The 17905-nt window shown below is 35.3% G+C and overlaps 1 long non-coding RNA gene across 11 annotated transcripts in view; it reads right to left on the reverse strand.

The window, feature by feature from the left end:
- Window positions 1-17905, reverse strand: part of LOC116421439 — a 635315-nt gene that overhangs the window by 357325 nt on the left and 260085 nt on the right. The window contains exon 1 of one of the 11 annotated variants that reach the window (XR_004231805.1): window positions 9701-11417. The exons of the other annotated variants lie outside the window; for them this stretch is intronic. This is a non-coding gene — a long non-coding RNA (uncharacterized LOC116421439). Of the gene's footprint in view, window positions 1-9700; window positions 11418-17905 lie in introns of those variants that run through there. 11 annotated transcript variants of the gene reach the window in all.

Below are 17905 nucleotides of genomic sequence, written 5' to 3' on the forward strand. Positions count from 1 at the left end.
TACTTCCAAGTGTTACATTAAAATGACCATCTTTGGACTATCAGGACACAAGGAAGAAATTCAAACTAGCAATTTTTACAGCTGGGGCAAATGATACAAAATGCATCTAGGGCAATTGAGTGGGGGCAGGGAAAGAGAAAGCTCCAAACACCATGATGGTTTCTGATGGGTAAGCCAAGGTCATAAGATGGAAAAACTATTTCTCATTTTAACTAATAATTTTAGCTAAGCATGTGTCACATTCAGTTTCTACATCCATCTGAAAGACTGGAATCATGAATTGTCTCCTTTCTGAATTCATTCCTGTATTCTAGAAATAAGTCCCCAGCTGCCCTGATCTAGTTACATACAGCTCTGATTGTGATGGTTTCTTTACATTGTAAACAAGCAGATCTGATATTAGGTCTTGGGATTATTGTGATTTCATGTCCCTGGAAGTCAGTGATAGTTCAGACCATTCTAGAAAATGTTGTGATCTATATATATTTTTGTGACTGTCCCTTTAGTCTGAAGCATATTGTCTTGTTCCTAATCCAAGTCTATTTTTTCTGATATGCAATCCTGAGTTCTTGCCAGATCTGTTTTTGAATAGTATTAGCTTCCTAATTCTCACCTTATTATTCTACTGCCTAGAGAATTTCTTCACATACAGGCACACAGCCTCCACCCTTTGGCAGAAAGAGATGAGATGGCTTTGGGACAAAAGTTCCTATCTCTAAAACTTGATGAGTTTTTAAAAGTCCATTTTGTAGTATTCTTTTATGTTTCATATTATACAAAAGAACCTAATTTGTGCTACCCAGGAGTTCATGATATGTGTTAATTTAGTCACATACATTAAGAAATAGCCTTAAAATAGTGGATTAAGGCTAAGGATTAAGGCAATCCATATTTGTTCGAATATTTCTAGTTCTACTAAAAGGGCAGCTAGGTCGTATACTGGATAGAGTGCTGGGTCTGCAGTCAGGAAGACTCATCTTCATGACTTCAAATGTGGCTTCAAATACTTCCTATCTGTGTGACCCTTGACAAGTCACTTAACTTTGTTTGCCTCAGTTTTCTCATCTGTAAAATGGGCTGGAGAAGGAAATATATAATACATTTAATCCTGGTATCTTTTTTATTATCTTTATCATTTTATTTGTTTGTTTGTTTATTTTTTATTATTTTATAACTTTATTATTACCTTTGTTTGTGTCTTGGTTCCCCAATGATCTTGGGCAAGCCACCCTCCCTATTTCTGTTTTCTGCCTGTTTCCCTATCTGTAAAGTGAGAAGAAAAGATCTTGTAAAATACCTTCCAATTCTAAAAATCTATAACTCTATTGAAACTCAAACTTTTAATCCTAAATATTCTAGGCTAGAACTTCTTAAATCATATTCTATAAACCAGTAAATATATCATTATTTCAAAGATATAAAAATAAGCATAATCCAATACTCTCATGACCTTTAGCAAGAAACAATGGAAAATAGAAGAACAAAGAAGTCAGGAGTTTTGTTTGTGAATTCCAGCATAGACACTACTAGACTGTGTGATGGTAGCTAAGTTGTATCACTTCTCTGGATTTTGCTTTCCTCATTTATAAAATGGAAAAATACCCAATACTTTCTCTATCTCCCTTACAAGGTTATTATGAGGAGTGTACACTGTAAAACTTAAAATGTCATATAAATGTGAATTATTATTATTAATATCATCATCTTCTTCATCTCTGGACTCCACATATGAGAAGGTTGCTCTAGGTAATATTGCAAAATAAAGAAAAATCACAACTGGCATTCCCATAGCTATAGTCAGAGTAACTAAGGAACTAGAAAAGAAATTTCTTGCCACCAAAGGCTTTTTCCACTTTCAAATGATTCAATATCAGAAACTAAAATTATTTTAATAATAGAAATAACATTAAAGATGCAATATCATCCACTGTGCAGATATACTATAAGTCCCAAAGGACCTTTACATCTTCAATGTGTTATTTCTCTGCATTATCATGCACTATCCTACATGCACCACCATGCATTATCACCACGCTACATTCTCTCTAATCAAAAAGACAGAAGGGATCCAGGAATAACAGAATTTGTGAGTTCCAGAGTTGATATGATCTTGTAGGATGATGGCAGCCAGGTGGCTCAGTGGATAGAGCACTGGTCTTAGAGTGAGGAGGATCTAAATTCAAATCCCACCTCAGACACTAATTGTGTGATCCTGAGCAAATCACTTAACCACATTTGCCTCTATTTCCCCATTTGTAAAATCATCTGGAGAAGTAAATGGCAAATCATTTCAGTATCATTGCTAATAAATGCCCAAATGGGGTCACAGAGAGTCAGACATGACTGATACAACACAATAACAGTTTGATGAGGTTCCTGGGTGAAGCCTTTAAAGAAAACATTGTGCTAGATATAGGAATACAAAGAGAGGGAAAAAGTTGAAATCATGTCTGCCTTCAAGGAGATTATGTTCCTTGATCAACTTGATGAGATGACAGACTGATGATTTCATCTTTGAGACTTTAATTATTTCTTCAAAAAGTAAGGACACATCCATTGGTATCTCATAACCAAAAAAAAAGTAAATCCAAATCTTTCCCCATTCCAATCTATCCTTAATGCAAGCAAAAAAAGTGATTTTCTCAAAAAGGCAGATCCAATCATGTCACCCTCTCTGTTTCCTCCCACCCCCCACTCAATAAAACTAAGTGGCTTCCTATTGCCTTCAGGAGCAAACACAACTAGTAGGTATTTAATAAACATTAATTGGTTGATTACATCCAGATAACTTATAGACCTAGTCACACAGAGGAGAGGTGGCTCAGTTTCGAGTTATTGAGTGAACTTTTGTGAATGACTGAGATGAATTAGTTAACTGGATTGTTATGAGTCACAACCATCCCTTCAAGCTAGAGCAATAAAAGGGTGTCTGTTTTAGAGCTAATGCTTTCCCTTTTTGGAGTATCTAAGTACTAAATGGAGTTCACAAGAGAATTCAGGGCTGGCTTAGTCTGAATTCACACCTTCCTTAGGACCAGAGAGCACTCTGGGAGATAACCCAGAATCCCTCTCCCTCCAGAAGGTGGAGTTAACCTTTGGGAGATCACATAAATATAGGGAGCTTTTTGAAGCTTGAAGTTACTACTTCTTCAGGTGGGACAGACTGGAGATTGAGAAGCCATGAGACAGAGTTGAGCTGGAGGCTGAAGAAAGCAGAGTCAGGAGCCAAGGACAAAGCTGCAAGAGCCAGGCAGAGAGATAGGCCTCAACTAACCGGGCAAATTTGTAAGGAGAAATAAACGTTTGCATTTTTAGCAGCTGGCTGCGATTTTGGATCAATTATTTATTTCAGCTGAGACTAAGATGGCCTTCTCAGGAAAACCATCACAAAGCACAGTGGAGAAGTCAAACATAATTGGGAGAATAATCAGGAGTTCCTAAGACAGACATGCAGAAATATAGGAAATATTGCAAAGTAAGCTTTACTTTCTGATTATCTGTGAGGCCGTGTTCAGGCCCATATCTTCTTTGGGATCTTCTTTGGGTTTTGTCCAGGTTCCTAAAGTCTAAGTTCTAAGAGAAAGAGATAGGATATATTAAGAGATATAGATTATGAAAAACAAAATAAATCAACAAAATTTATTTGGAAAAACATTATGCCAAATTGAATAAGATAAGATCAAGTTAAATAGAACAAATTGAAAGTCTTACATTTGGTTGAAAAAATTGAAATTCACAAATGCAAAATGGGAAAGAACGATTAAAGAGAAATTTTCTAGGAGCTTTTTGGTAATATTAATGGACTGAAAATTTCAAAAACGTTAGCAAAGTCATATGGCAGCCAAGAAACTAATGAATTCATAAACTGCTCAGAGAGCCAGGGCTTCCAGCACTAAGAAGAGGATATGTTCCATGTGCTATGCATGATTGGACCATTCACTTAATGTTGTGTTCTGTCAGGGGATCATATTTTATTGAAATCAACTGAGCATTGAAGAACTAGGAAGAATCTAAAGAGAAGCAAACTGATAGATGAAGTTCCTTGAGTGGAAGATATAGGAAGATCAGTTAAAGAAATTATCATTTCTCTTGTGATTTGATCCTGACTTGAAATTTTTTTCTACCCCTTTCTTCAATTGTCTTCTCATCCTGGAGACAGGAGCCCTAGCAAGCCCCTCATCCAACTGGTGGAACCTCCACTTGAATTAGTGCCCATATCAGTCATGCTCCCTTCTCTCCTAGTTCATTTTCTTGACTCTCCTGCTACTTCCCTTTTCCAACTCCCTTTTATGTATTACATTCCCCAATTAGAATGTAAATCCCTAGAAGGTAGGGACTGTCTTTTTGCTAGATTTTGTATCCCATTCCTTAGAACATACCTATCACATAGTAAGAGCTAATAAATGCTTTTTTTCCTATCTTTAGCCTGAAGAAGAGGAGGACTGGGGGGAAGCAGAGGCATGGGAGCAATAAGTGCTTCCATATGGGAAAGGGACCACACTTACTTTGGTCCCAGAAGACAGTACTAGGAACAATGGGTGGAAGTTACCAAGAGGCAAAATTAGGCTTTGTGGAAGGAAAAACTTCCTAACTGCTGGAATTATCCAAAAATGAAATGGGCTACTTTGGGATATTATGCATTTTCCCTCCCTAGAGGTGTCCAAGCAAAAGCTGAATAATCAATTCTCGGGGCTGGTGCAGGAATTTATCTTCACCTATGAGTTTCATTAAAATGTCAGTGTTCTTTCCTACACTGGTTCTCAAAAAGGGAACAAGAGGTATGCATGTTCTGACTTGTTCACACTGTTTAGCAGCTCTCAAAACAAAGGTAATTTCTGTCTTGAAAACAATATTGTTCTATTCCATCTATGAAGAAGGCAGTCTTGAAAACAAGAAGACAGAAATCATGTCAAAAACTTGATTGTCTGTCCCTCCCATGTCTGTCTGTCTCTCTCTTTCACACACTTACTACAAAAAAAAAAAAGTTTGTGTGGTGATATAGTTGGATTAGTTATGACCATTCTCAAATAGTACAAACAGCCCGCAGCTTACTTATGATCCATACTTAAAAGGGGTTCTATCAATCCTACATCTTCTCACATTCAGAGTTCCATGTAAACTACAGGAGAAAAAAAAAAATCCTGGACTTTCTTTTCTCAGAGAATCAAAGAGTTCAGAAGTCATTAGGACAAAAAAAAAAATTCCTTGAAAAGTAAGGACCAGTTTAAAGTAATTAGTGGCTAATTTCTATACAGAAATCTCTTGACCACAACCCACCTTTCACAATATCTTTATTCATATTGCCTAAATATTTCCAGTTTTTTATTAAGGCTTCCTGGTTTGTTTTTGGTTTTGTTTTTGTTTTAGAGGGGAGGAGGAGGATGTAGGGTGATTAAGAAAAAAATATGCTTTTTAAAAATGTGTAAGTCTCTGGATATTTAACAATTAGTAGTAGCTTACACTTGCTGCTCTCCCTATACAACATTCCATGTCCTGCCTCCAAACTTGGGATGTATTCTTCCCTCACCCTTGCTTCCCAGAATTTCTAACTTTCATCAAAGCTTAACTCTAATACTAATCTCTATGCAATGCCCTTTCTGATCTTATAAGTAATTAGGGCCTCAGTTATAAATATTTTTTAAAATTTACGTTGTATATATTTTATGGGGTAGGTGGGTGGCATTGTAGATAAGAGTGCCAGTCCTGGAATCAGGAGAGCTGAATTCAAATACAATGGCAGATAGATATTTACTAAGCTGTGTGATCCTGAGCAAGTCACTTAATCCTGTGTGCTCAGTTTCCCCATTTGTAAAATGAGTTGGAGAAGGAAATGGCAAATCACTTCAGTATCTCCCAAGAAAATCCCAAATGGGACCAGAAAGTGTTAGACATGACTGAAATGAATCAACAACAAAAATATGTTTTTTATGTATTCTTATTTATATAAATGTCATTTACCTTCTGAAAAATGTAAATTCCTTAGGGACAGAGAGAGTTTTATTTTTTTCTTAGTATCCATAGTTACTAGCATCCTATTTGCAAATGTTTTTGTTCAGTCATTTTTCAGTTGTGATACCATTTGGAGTCTTCTTAGTAAAAATACTAAAGTGGTTTGCCATTTCCTCCTTATTTTACAGATGAAGAAACTAAGGCAGATAGAATTAAATTACTTGTTCTGAATCACATAGTTAGAAAGTATTTCACGTCAGATTTGAACTCAGAAAGATGAGCCTTCCTGTCTCCAAACCGGGTACTCAAAACACTGAGCTAGCTGTCCTGTGTTTTGCAAATAGTAGGTTCTTAATACATTCATATTGAATGAATGAATGAGAAGAGATTATCAGAGGCACAAAAGATAAAGAAGGTTTAATCTGATATTGCTGCTGGAAAATTGACTTATTTATGATGTATATCATATTATCAGGAAATAAAGAAGTATGCACTATGTACCAAAAGAAGCATGACTCTTTTTACTACTTTCATTTATCTATTTCTCTAAAGGGATTCATGACCCCATCTCAATTTGTAAAACATTTTATACCAGTAATATTCCAAGTTTTTTTTCAGCCATTTGAAACAAATTCATAAATTCCAAATAGAAAAGATATCCCCAAAATTTTAGTGCTCTTTCAAGTTTATTAAGTCTTAAATAGAAGAAGGGATTATATACTTTGTTGGGATGTTTTATACCAACTGTTTTTCCTATTGCACTTTCATAAATACCTCTTTATAAAAGCTAATAGTCTAGTTGGCTAATTGAAATGAACTAAAATAATGAAAGAAACACACTGATGGGGGCTCATGAGCTAAAGTATCAGATGGACTTTCATCTTGATGATCCAGGATTACTTTAAGAACTCTGAGGATAGATGTAGAGGATTCAACTTACTAGGGTAGGTAGGAGTTTATATGCATTTTGTGAAAAATAGAATCAAAAAGAATAAAAAAAATTATCAGAAGCAGAAAAAGCAGGAAACAAATCAAAACAGGAACAGTAAGAACAGGAGAAACAGGAAAAACTGAAAAAGCACAAGAAGCAGAAAAAGTTAAGCAGGTGCTTGGAGTAGCAGCAGAAAGGCAAGTAAAACAGAAGAGTTAACAGAAGAATAATATAAAGAGAGAAAAGCAAAAATTAAAAGCAGGATCTGAAATAGAAACCCTAATAGCAAGAAAGAAGAAAAAAAGAAAGAGAAGCAGGACAGAAAAAGGAGCTGACAAAAGAAGGGTAAAGTGTATTAAAAGAAACAGGGGCAAAGAACCAACAAAAGGACAAGCAAAAGAAAGTAAAATAACAAGAAGAAAAGCTATTAATGCTCATTTCAGAACTAAAGTATCTCTATTTTGTTTGTTCTAGTTTTAATTTTAATACTTTATTTTTCCTTCTCCTTTAGAATCTCTTAGCAAATCAGAGAGGTATTAAAGCAAAAAAAAAAAAAAAAGCAGACCTAACAATGAGCTCTGGGAACAAGAAAAAATATATAATTCATTGCTATACTGTCATGGGATCTAGAAATATAAAGTGCCTTAGAAATCATCTAGTCTAAATCTATCCATTCAACACTCTTTTATTATGCTAACAAGAACAGTGGCCATCAGTTAAATGACAAGTACATTATCTGTCATCAAAGGACAAACTTTGCTAATCATTGGGAGGTACATTCCAAAGGAAAAATAATTTCAGCATTTTACTGATGGAGTTGAAAGGTCATAAAATCAATCGATCAGAAAACATTTATTAAATGCCTACTATGTGTCAGGCACTGTACTAAAAAAACATGATGAGGCTGTTATTTTTTTAAATGCCATATTGTGCCACAGTTCTCTTTTCTTATCCTGACTCAGTTTCTCTAATTATCCTGACTCAATTTCCCTAAATTGTCCTTCCTCAGTTTCCCTGAATTGTTCTGCCTCAATTTCTAATTGTTCTGCTCAACCACCCTCCCTCTTAGTCATCAGAATATTTGATAAGGATAAAAGATCTTATATTTTAGAATATCAGAATGCCTCTCCCCATCCCAAGCTATCAGAATATCAGACACTGTTTTATCAGATGCCTCTCCCCATCTCCAGTGCCTCCTCCCTCCCTGTTAGAGTCCCTTTCCCACTCTTAGCACTCTGACTCCACCTCTGTCTACCTCCATATCTGAGCCACATGTGTGTGTATATATATATATATATATATATATAGAGAGAGAGAGAGAGAGAGAGAGAGAGAGAGAGAGAGAGAGAGAGAGAGAGAGAACGAGAGAACTCACATTGCTTGCTGGATTATATATATATATATATAGAGAGAGAGAGAGAGAGAGAGAGAGAGAGAGAGAGAGAGAGAACGAGAGAACTCACATTGCTTGTTGGATTATATATATATATATATATATATATATATATATATATATATAGAGAGAGAGAGAGAGAGAGAGAGAGAGAGAGAGAGAGAAAGAGAAAGAAAACTCACATTGCTTGCTGGATTCTTGGAGACAATAGTCTCATTCAGCCCTGAAACCAAACCATGGATCCCTTTGGTCCCAGTAAATCTTTCCCTTTCAAATAAATTATTAAAAATTCTCTAATCTCTATCTTGCTTCAATTTCTCCAGCATTACAATATGACTTATAATTGACTTCCCCAGAGGGAAGATTCCCTACTCATTCAGGATTCTGTTTTGGTTTGACCAAGGTTTAATTACTTAAACATATAAATGGTAACCTCAGAATAAACACAAACTCCATATTCTACTTTCTTTATTTAGATAAACCGGTTTACTTACTGTCAACATTCCAGTATTTTGTCAAATTCATATATTTAATTAAGGGTCATGGAAAAAATTCCTACAAAATAAATTCATACGCACAAAGAGACACATAGGCTGCAAGTTTATAAAAGAATAGGAGGAGAGAAAAGAGGGGCAAAAAGGAGAGATAACTGGATACCTCCCCACCCTGATTTAATCCCCAGAAAGGGTATACATTCCTTTCAGCTTTATGCATAGACACATAAAATTTTTATGTCCAGGATCTACAATGTTTACACGCAATGGGATACAACTTCCCTTCCAAGTTTTTGACATGACAAGGTGAATAGTTTTCAAGTGCCCTTTCTAAATCCAGGTTTAAATAAAGAGAAGACTTACAGTGAATTTGACCCTGATTTCTTATGGGGAGAAGAAGAAGGGGGGGCGGTAAGAGGGAAATGTTGAATGGTGCTTAAAACCAGGTGCTTAACAAAGAACATGGAGGAAAGGCAAGACATTTGGGAGTATGTGCATTTGTCTTGGCTCCTATTTAGGCCCTGCTCTCTCCTGCTCTCCTTCACACACTGAGCTTTCTCATGGGGCATGACACCTTCAAGACTATAGAGTAAAGACTCCTGCATTTTTATAGGGTGATTTTCCCTGAATATCTGAAAGAGGATTTCAATTCAGCACCTCTAGTAATACATCATTTACAACAGAACTGCATTTAATGACTGTCCCTCAAGGCAGAAAGCACAACCTATAGAATTACACCAGAAAACACTTTATAATCTGTGTTTCTCTTAAAAGTGGGTGAGCAAGCAGTCTTGGGAGTAAAGTCTTAGCTCAAGTGAGGCAAGTTCTAACAATTCTCTTAAGAGTGGTGTTAAATGCTCTGCTATCCCAGAGGGAATCCCCACAAGAAAAGAGTTAGTTACTCTGGTAGTCTACAAGGGAGCAGATTCTTACCTTGGGTTATTTCCATTCCTGTAGCTCCTACACCCATCAATAGAAAGGAACAAACAGCAGGAAATACTGTCCCTTTCCTTGGATATATCAGTTAGTTTACATGACAAGTTCATTCCTCTGCCAACAAAGAGATATTTTCCCACGCTCCTTAGTCACTAAAATACTTCCACAGTAGTAGCCAACTGCCTTCTTCAAAAGACACTAATCAGTTCTCACAGAAAACAGGGCAGCCTCTCCCCCAGTACCTTCTTGCTTGGGAAAACTACAAATCAGCAACAGAGGGGGATGGAATGAAAAACTTCTGTGTGAGAAGCAAAAAGAAAAAAAATCTGGTAGACAAGGCAGAATCACTCTGGGAAAACTCAGTACAGGAATGTTCTGACTCCAAGTGAAGTCTTGGGTCATCAAGGAAAATTGACTGGCCCTGGAAAGAATAAAGGGCTTACAATAGAAAACAGAGAGCATCCATTTCCAAAGTTCTTAGAAGGGAGGCAACTCCTTATGGATTCAATTTTAGTTCAAACTTCAACCAATGGATAGATGGATAAGATCCTCATGGACTCTTAAAACTGGGATCAGACCACCATCAGTCACAACCTCAACTGATCACCCTCAATACAAGGATTTGATAGACTGGTTTCTAGGGGTTTCTAGATGTAAAATCTGAAATGAAGCAAATTGACAAATAACCTTTCACTAAATGATATTAAAATATGCCACCCCAGAGTTATCGGAAAATGTGGTAGCACCATGCTGGGAATAAGCTGTTTGCTTTTAGTTTAAAAGAAGTTGAAAATGGCTCCCATTGGAAAAGGAATTGACTCACAGAATGTGGGAGCAAGAGGGGGCTTGAAACATAGTTTAATGAAACAGGATCTAGACTTGGAGTCAGAAGCCCTGTCACTTATGACCTATCAAGATATGGGAAAACCTGGATGAGGACTAGAATGTTTTTTTGAAACTTAAGCTGGAGTCAAGCCATTTGGACTATTTGAGAGGTCAAATGGCAGACTGGAAAGAACTCTAGTCAGAATTTGGTGCAGTGCTGTTGGCTCCAAAACTCAATTTAGTCTAGTTATTACAAGTCTTTGAGTCTCAGTTTTCTCATCTGTAAAATGAAGGATTACACTAGATGATCTCTTGGGCTCTGTGTCATTTAAAAAGTTCCAGAGATATATTTTCCTGAGTAATTAATGGTTTTAATTAATAATACTAGCATATAACCAACAAAATGGGTCACTGACACTCTCAAATGCAAAAGAAGAATCATGGTGATGGATTAAAAGTTTATAAGTCCTGGGAAGAAAAGGTTTTCCTGAGGGTGGCAATCAACTCTGATTGGCTGAAAGATAGGATGGCACAAGACTGAAGCAGGGGGTCTAGACCATAAGCATCAAATTAAGGCATTTGTAATTTATTCATTTGCCAATGAGGAATCATTGAAGCTTTTATGGAGGAAGTGACATGAGTGTTATGATACGTTAGAGAAATTTTAGTGCCAGTGTGAAGGAGAGAATAAAGAAGCTGATCAGGCAGTCAGGCTATTGTTGAAATATCCTACATATGGTGCTTAAACTAAGATACTAGAAGAAGGAATGAATGAAAGGGGGACTTGCAAGAAAGTGGTAGAAAAGGCCAACTGGATATGGGAGTGCACAAAGGAGAAGTAAACAAAGATTCCCCCAAGATTTTAAGTTTAAGTGTATATGAAAAGGTTGACACCATGAACAGAAATAGAAAAATCAGTAAAAAAAAAAAAAAAAAAAAAAAATTTGGTTTAGTAGGGAAGATGTAAATTTAGTTGTGGACATATTGAATTTGAAGAGTTAAGAGGATATTCCTGTTGAAATGTCCAGAAAGCAGTGGGAAATATATAATTTCCTCCAAAGAAAAGCTATACATGTGTCATCAGGATAGAAAAAGAGTTGAAACTCTAGGAACAGAGAACAAGAAGAGTAAAGAGAGGAGAGCACTCTAAAAATTAGGAGCTGGGACCAGGTGCTTCCCAAGATCCTGTCCAACTCTAAAATTCTGTGATGGGATGTTTTCACTCCAAATGAATAAGATTGAAAGTTTTACTTATTAGATTGTTTTTAGTTTCACAAGAACTTGTTACTCCTGTCAAAAATAAAATAATAATAATAATAATAATAAAAACCTTTGCAGGTATTGAGTTGTGAAATTCAAAAGGCCCACAAACATTGCAAAGCAAAGTTGAACCATGAGTCAATGGTGCAAAGGTTAGAAATTATACAAAAGTACCTATAGAGTTTAGAAATATAGAGCTAACATCCCTTTCCCTTCAGGGCATGGTACAAAACTTACCTTTTCAGCTTTGATTTCTTTACCCAAGAAGACAGTCTTTCTTCATATCTATCTGTGTGTGTGTGTGTGTATGTATGTGTGTGTGTGTGTGTGTTCAAATTTATAATTGAGGAGAATAATGAATGAGATAGATTTTCCCAAATACTTGAAAGGGTCAGTGACAGATAAAGTCCTGGAATATTGTAATATCTTTCTATATCTGCCAGTGACTCACTAATCTCAATTTACTCTGTATTCAGAAGGCATTCAGTGATAACAGTGATAACAGACTTAATCCTCTCATATTAATTTATTGAGTATACAAAAAAAGTAAGAGTTTATGAAGTACTTTGAAAAACTAGAGGAAAGGTATTTTAAAAATGTGTTCTCTCATATATGCTCTATGTGTGATTTGCTAGGTGATTAGCATTAAGAAAACCTAACATATAAATTAGCAAATTTATCAAGTTAAAAAAAATCCCACTACATTTGCACTACAGAATAATTCACTGCAAAATCAATGAATTATAAGATAATTCATCAAATGATTCTATTGCAAAAACCTTGGAATTGTCTTTCCAAATACAGCCAATAAAATATTATTTATTTTAACAATCATATTTACATACAGATTTTCAGGAACATATCTATTGCATAATGTAAGATAAATATATGCAGAATCATAATGAAAACATAAGGGAGTAGAAATAGGAAGGAAGGAAGCAAGCATTTATTAAGCACCTACTGTGTGTCAGTACTGTGCTAAAAACTTTACAAATAATCATTAGACCCTCACAATAAAAGTACTGTTATTTATCCCCATTTTAAAATTGAGAAAATTGAAGCAGGCAGAGATTAAGTGATTTGGCCAAGGTCACATGCCTAGAAAGTGTCTAAGGGCAGATTTTAACTCACTCTAAATCTTCTTCATTCAGTCCCAGGACTCTACTTACTGTACTACCCAGCTGTCTCAACTGGGGTCACAAAAAGTCAGACACAATTGAAAAAAGGACTGAACAATAACACTCTTTAATATAACTCACTAACTTCTTAGAGAATAAGATTTTTTTAAAGCCACATCCAAATTAATACCTAAGATAGACATCATTTCAAAACAAATTATGAAAAATTAGAAGAAAATTTTCTTTACTCCATGAGAACAAAAATTTGAGGAACATTAAAAAATAAATACCTTTAGAACTCCTGACCTGTGACTGAGTTTAATTAATGACTTGAGTGAGAATAAACTTTCCTACACTACTAAATCTAACTAGCCTCAGCCTAGGCATATCAGTCATCTATAGCTGAGTCATTTTGCCATTTGCCGTTTTGCCAAAATCCAAAGAAATTAAGTGACTAGCCTGAGCTAACTAGCCAAGCAGATTGCTACTCTGTAGAGTCCTTGACTCAAAACCCAGACCTTCCTCTGTTATGCCTCCATTACCTCTAATTTGTAAGGAAAGTGATTGCAAAGACATAGAAGGGCCTAGTACACAGGGTACAGAGTGAGGAGGGATTCTAGTCTTACCCTTCTCTTATTAATATATTATATGACCTTAGACTTCATTTTACCTGAGATTCACTTCCAAAAAAGAATAGTAAATCACATTTAAACAGTACAATGCTTTAAGATTTATTAAAACACTTCATAAACATTGTCTCATTCATTAAAATAAGGTGGATGGAGCACATGTTCCCTTATGTCTGCTTCCTGCTCCCAATGAATGATTTATAGTTCTTTGTTTCCTTGTTCATCAACCTTATATAGGAGAAAGGAAACTGGTCTAATCTTACTCAAGTCATTACAAATGACCATTTTTTCCATAATGAACACTACCACAGTAACCTTGCCATTGTAACATTAAAGATTTATCATTTGAAGTATAAAAGAATGGAGAAGAGTGTGAGCAAATGTTGTCATCTTCAACCATCATTTATATATCATAAAACATCAAAACTAGGCCAAACAATAGGCCTAACAAGCAGTATTTCAAAACTAAATCCTGATACCATCCATGGTAAGAATTCAAAATGGTTGGGATGACTCTCTCTGCTCTGTAACTTGGTTCCCAAATAGGCATGTTAATGGCCAAGTGAAAGACTTGAAAGTATACTCTTCAAGCAAAGTTTATCCACTATATTTATTATATTTATATCACAGAGAAAAAGCCATGTCTGCTTTGGTGAGTATATGAGTGTGTGTGTGTGCATAAAAGTGAATATATATGCATGCATAAGTATGCATGTATACATATATGCACATTACACATATGTATATAGTTTGATATATACATGTTATATGTACATTTACATGTGTCTGTATATTTTGTTTATTTCTAAAATAGATCTGATGCATCTTGAAACTCAAACACTTTATAATACAGGATAATTAAAATAAGAAATTGGGTGGAGAGAGAAACAATGAAGAGGAACACAGAATTTGCTGTTACCAGTCAGGGAAATGAATTGCTTAGTACAGATGGGTGCTGAATTTAGCTCGGAATTTCTTGGCAGCTAAAATGAAAAATAAAACACATTGGGTTTGATACAACACATTGTGTGACAGAAGAAAGCAGACTGTTTCATTTACAAAGACTAATTCTTTTCTGACTGAGTTTTAGAAGGCTTTTATCAGACAAGTCCTTGTTTAAGTGACATTGGGTAATGAAGTGGATGGCGTTTCAACCATGACTAGGCAAAAAAAAACAATTTAACACAACTGAATTCAACAAAGATTTATGAAGCTCTTAGTATATAAGAAGGCAGGCACTGAGCACTGAGCATAGAAAGATGAAAGTGACTTCTTTTCCCTCCAAGAAGAAACTTGTCATCTGATGAGGGAAGTGGAAAAGGACAAAGAAGGGAAATTGGCTTTTATGAGTCAAAAACCCTACAAAATAAGGACAAATAATATGCAAGGTAGAGCAGAGACAGAACAAAAAAGAGTTACAAAGTGATAGGTCAAGGTAACATGGGCTCAAATCATGCCTCAGATCCTTAGGATCTTTGCAACTCAGTCAAATCACTTAATTTCTCTGCACCACAATTTCCTCATCTATAAAAAAGCCTAATAATAAGTTCTACTTTACAAAGTTGTCAGGAAGATCAAATCTGAGATAACAGATGTGTGATGTTTTACAAACCTTAGAGTATTATATAAAGCCACCTATTCTCATCATTATTAATATTAGTATTATTATAAATGAACCTTGAGAGTTGGTTCTAGGAGGGAGAGCACATCTACTCAAAGAATGGTACACCTTTATCAGGAAGGTTGTCCTCTTTGATTACGTACACAGCTTCAGGAGGCATACACAAATAAGGAGGAAGGGAAAACCCTCCTAGACAGCCAGATCAGCCAAATCAGCCTTGGTGATCAATGGGGTAACAAATATTGTAACCAAGTCACTCTCACTCCACCCTGATCCTTCCCCCTCAAAAAAAGGAAAAAAGAAAAAAAATTAGTTGATAAATATATTATATATTTAAAAGTTATAGCAAATTGTACATGATAGATTTGCAGTTTCATGGGCAATCATCTTTTCTATTATATTATGTTATGGAAATACTTGTTTTATTTTATAAATTAATTGTTTTTTAAAAAAATAACTGACATTATTATAAAAATTTGACATTCCTATACCAAAATTTATTTAGCCATTACCCAACTATATTATACCCATGTATTTCCCTTAGTTTCTCATTCCTTTCTAAAGAAAATATGAAGTATCTTTCTTTTTGTTTTTAGTTATTTGGGGAGAAAAGAAAGAAGAGTTGGGGCTGTTGCTCAGGATAAAGGAGACTTTATTAAAATAATTATAGCTAGCATTTTTATAATCCATTAAAGTTCACAAATAGCTTTATAAACATCTAATTTGATCTTCACAATTGGGGATGGGAGAGAAGGGAAAGAAAAGAAAATATGCAAAATGGATCTATCCCCATTTTATAGATAAGGTATTTGAGACAAACAGAAGCTAACTTACTTGCCTAGAGTTACAAAATAGTAAGTTTCTAAGACAGGATTTGAAAATGGATCTTGACTCTGTCTGGAGTGCTATCCACTGCACCAAACAGCTGCTGCTGATGACTAAAAAAAGACAGAATCACTTACTCTTGCTTTGGTTCTATTTTTTTCTTTAGACTAGAAAGGATAAAACATAAAGAGCTAATAAGTAGTTAAAACAAAATAAGTAAAGAGATTAAAGGAAAAAAAAAGAACTGATGAATTCAATTCATCAAGTCTATATGACATGGTAAGATAATAAAAGAACCAGTAGATATAGTTATTGAAACACTATTGAAAGACTGGAAAACTGAAAAAATTGTCCCAAAATCCCAAATGGTGTCTTCCTTTTCAAAAAGTGAAGAAAGTCTACAGAAAATATGCAAGTGAAATTGAATCAGTTGCTTGGCAAAATTCAAAGCAATGTTAGCTTCTGGGATGCGGGAAGGGGGAAGCAAGAAGGCATATTGTTAGAGAGGCTTAGTGAATATCAAGAAAAGGAAATAAGGACAGACCATGCTTAACTAACCACATTTCCTTTTTAGATAGGGTTATGAGACTGGTAGCTGAGAAGAAGACGATAGACAGAGTACCCTAGAGTTTAGCATATAATGTGACATAGGCCCCCTTTCTATTTTTGTGTGACCACACAGAGATATACAGCTAGGTAATAATAGTAATTAGGTGAATTCAGAACTGCATGGATGAGAAAAACCAAAAAGTTATTACTACTGGTTGGATGTCTGTTTTAAGGAAAGATGACAAAGGAGAGACTCCAGGAATGTACCCCTGGCCTCAGGTTTCTTTTTTTTCCTTTTTTTTCATTAAAGCTTTTTATTATTAAAACATATGCATGGATAATTTTTCAACATTAACCCTTGCAAAACCTTGTGATCCAATTTCCCTTCTCCTTTCTCCCCCACATTCTCCTAGATGGCAAGTAGTCCAATATATGTTAAACATAATAGAAATATATGTTAAATCCAATATATGCATACATATTTATACAATCATCTTGCTGCACAAGAGAAATCCAAATGGGAAAAAACGAGAAAGAAAATAAAATGAAAGCAAACAACAACAAAAAGAGTGAAAATGATGTGTTGTGAACCACACTCAGTTTCCACAGTCCTTTCTCTGAGTGTAGATGGCTCTCTTCATCACAGGATCATTGGAACTGGTCTAAATTATCTCATTGTTGAAGAGGGCCATGTCCATCAGAATACATACTCATTTAGTATTGTTGTTGAAGTATATAATGATCTCCTGGTCCTGCTCATTTCACTCAGCATCAGTTCATGTAAGTCTCTCCAAGCCTCTCTGAAATCATCCTGCTGATCATTTCTTACAGAACAATAATATTCCATAATATTCATATACCATAATTTATCCAACCATTCTCCAGCTGATGTGCATCCATTTAGTTTCCAGTTTCTTGCCCTTACAAAAAGGCTGCTACAAACATTTTTGTACATATAAGTCCCTTTCCCCTCTTTAAAATCTCTCTGGGATATAAGCCCAACAGAAACACTGCTGGGTCAAAGGGTATGCACAGTTTGATAACTTTTTGATCATAGTTTCAAATTGCTCTCCAGAATGGCTGGATCCGTTCACAATTCCACCATCAATGTATTAGTGTCCCAGTTTTTTTCACATCCCCTCCAATATTCATCATTATCTTTTCCTGTCATTTTAGCCAATCTGACAGGTGTGTAGTGGTATCTCAGAGTTGTCTTAATTTGCATTTCTCTGATCAATAATGATTTAGAGCACCTTTTCATATGACTAGAAATGGTTTCAATTTCTTCCTCTGAAATTGTCTGTTCATATCCTTTGACAATTTATCAATTGGAGAATGGCTTGAATTCTTACAAATTTGAGTCAATTCTCTATAT

Source organism: Sarcophilus harrisii, chromosome 2 (genome assembly GCF_902635505.1).
Source record: "Sarcophilus harrisii chromosome 2, mSarHar1.11, whole genome shotgun sequence".
Taxonomy (NCBI): domain Eukaryota; kingdom Metazoa; phylum Chordata; class Mammalia; order Dasyuromorphia; family Dasyuridae; genus Sarcophilus; species Sarcophilus harrisii.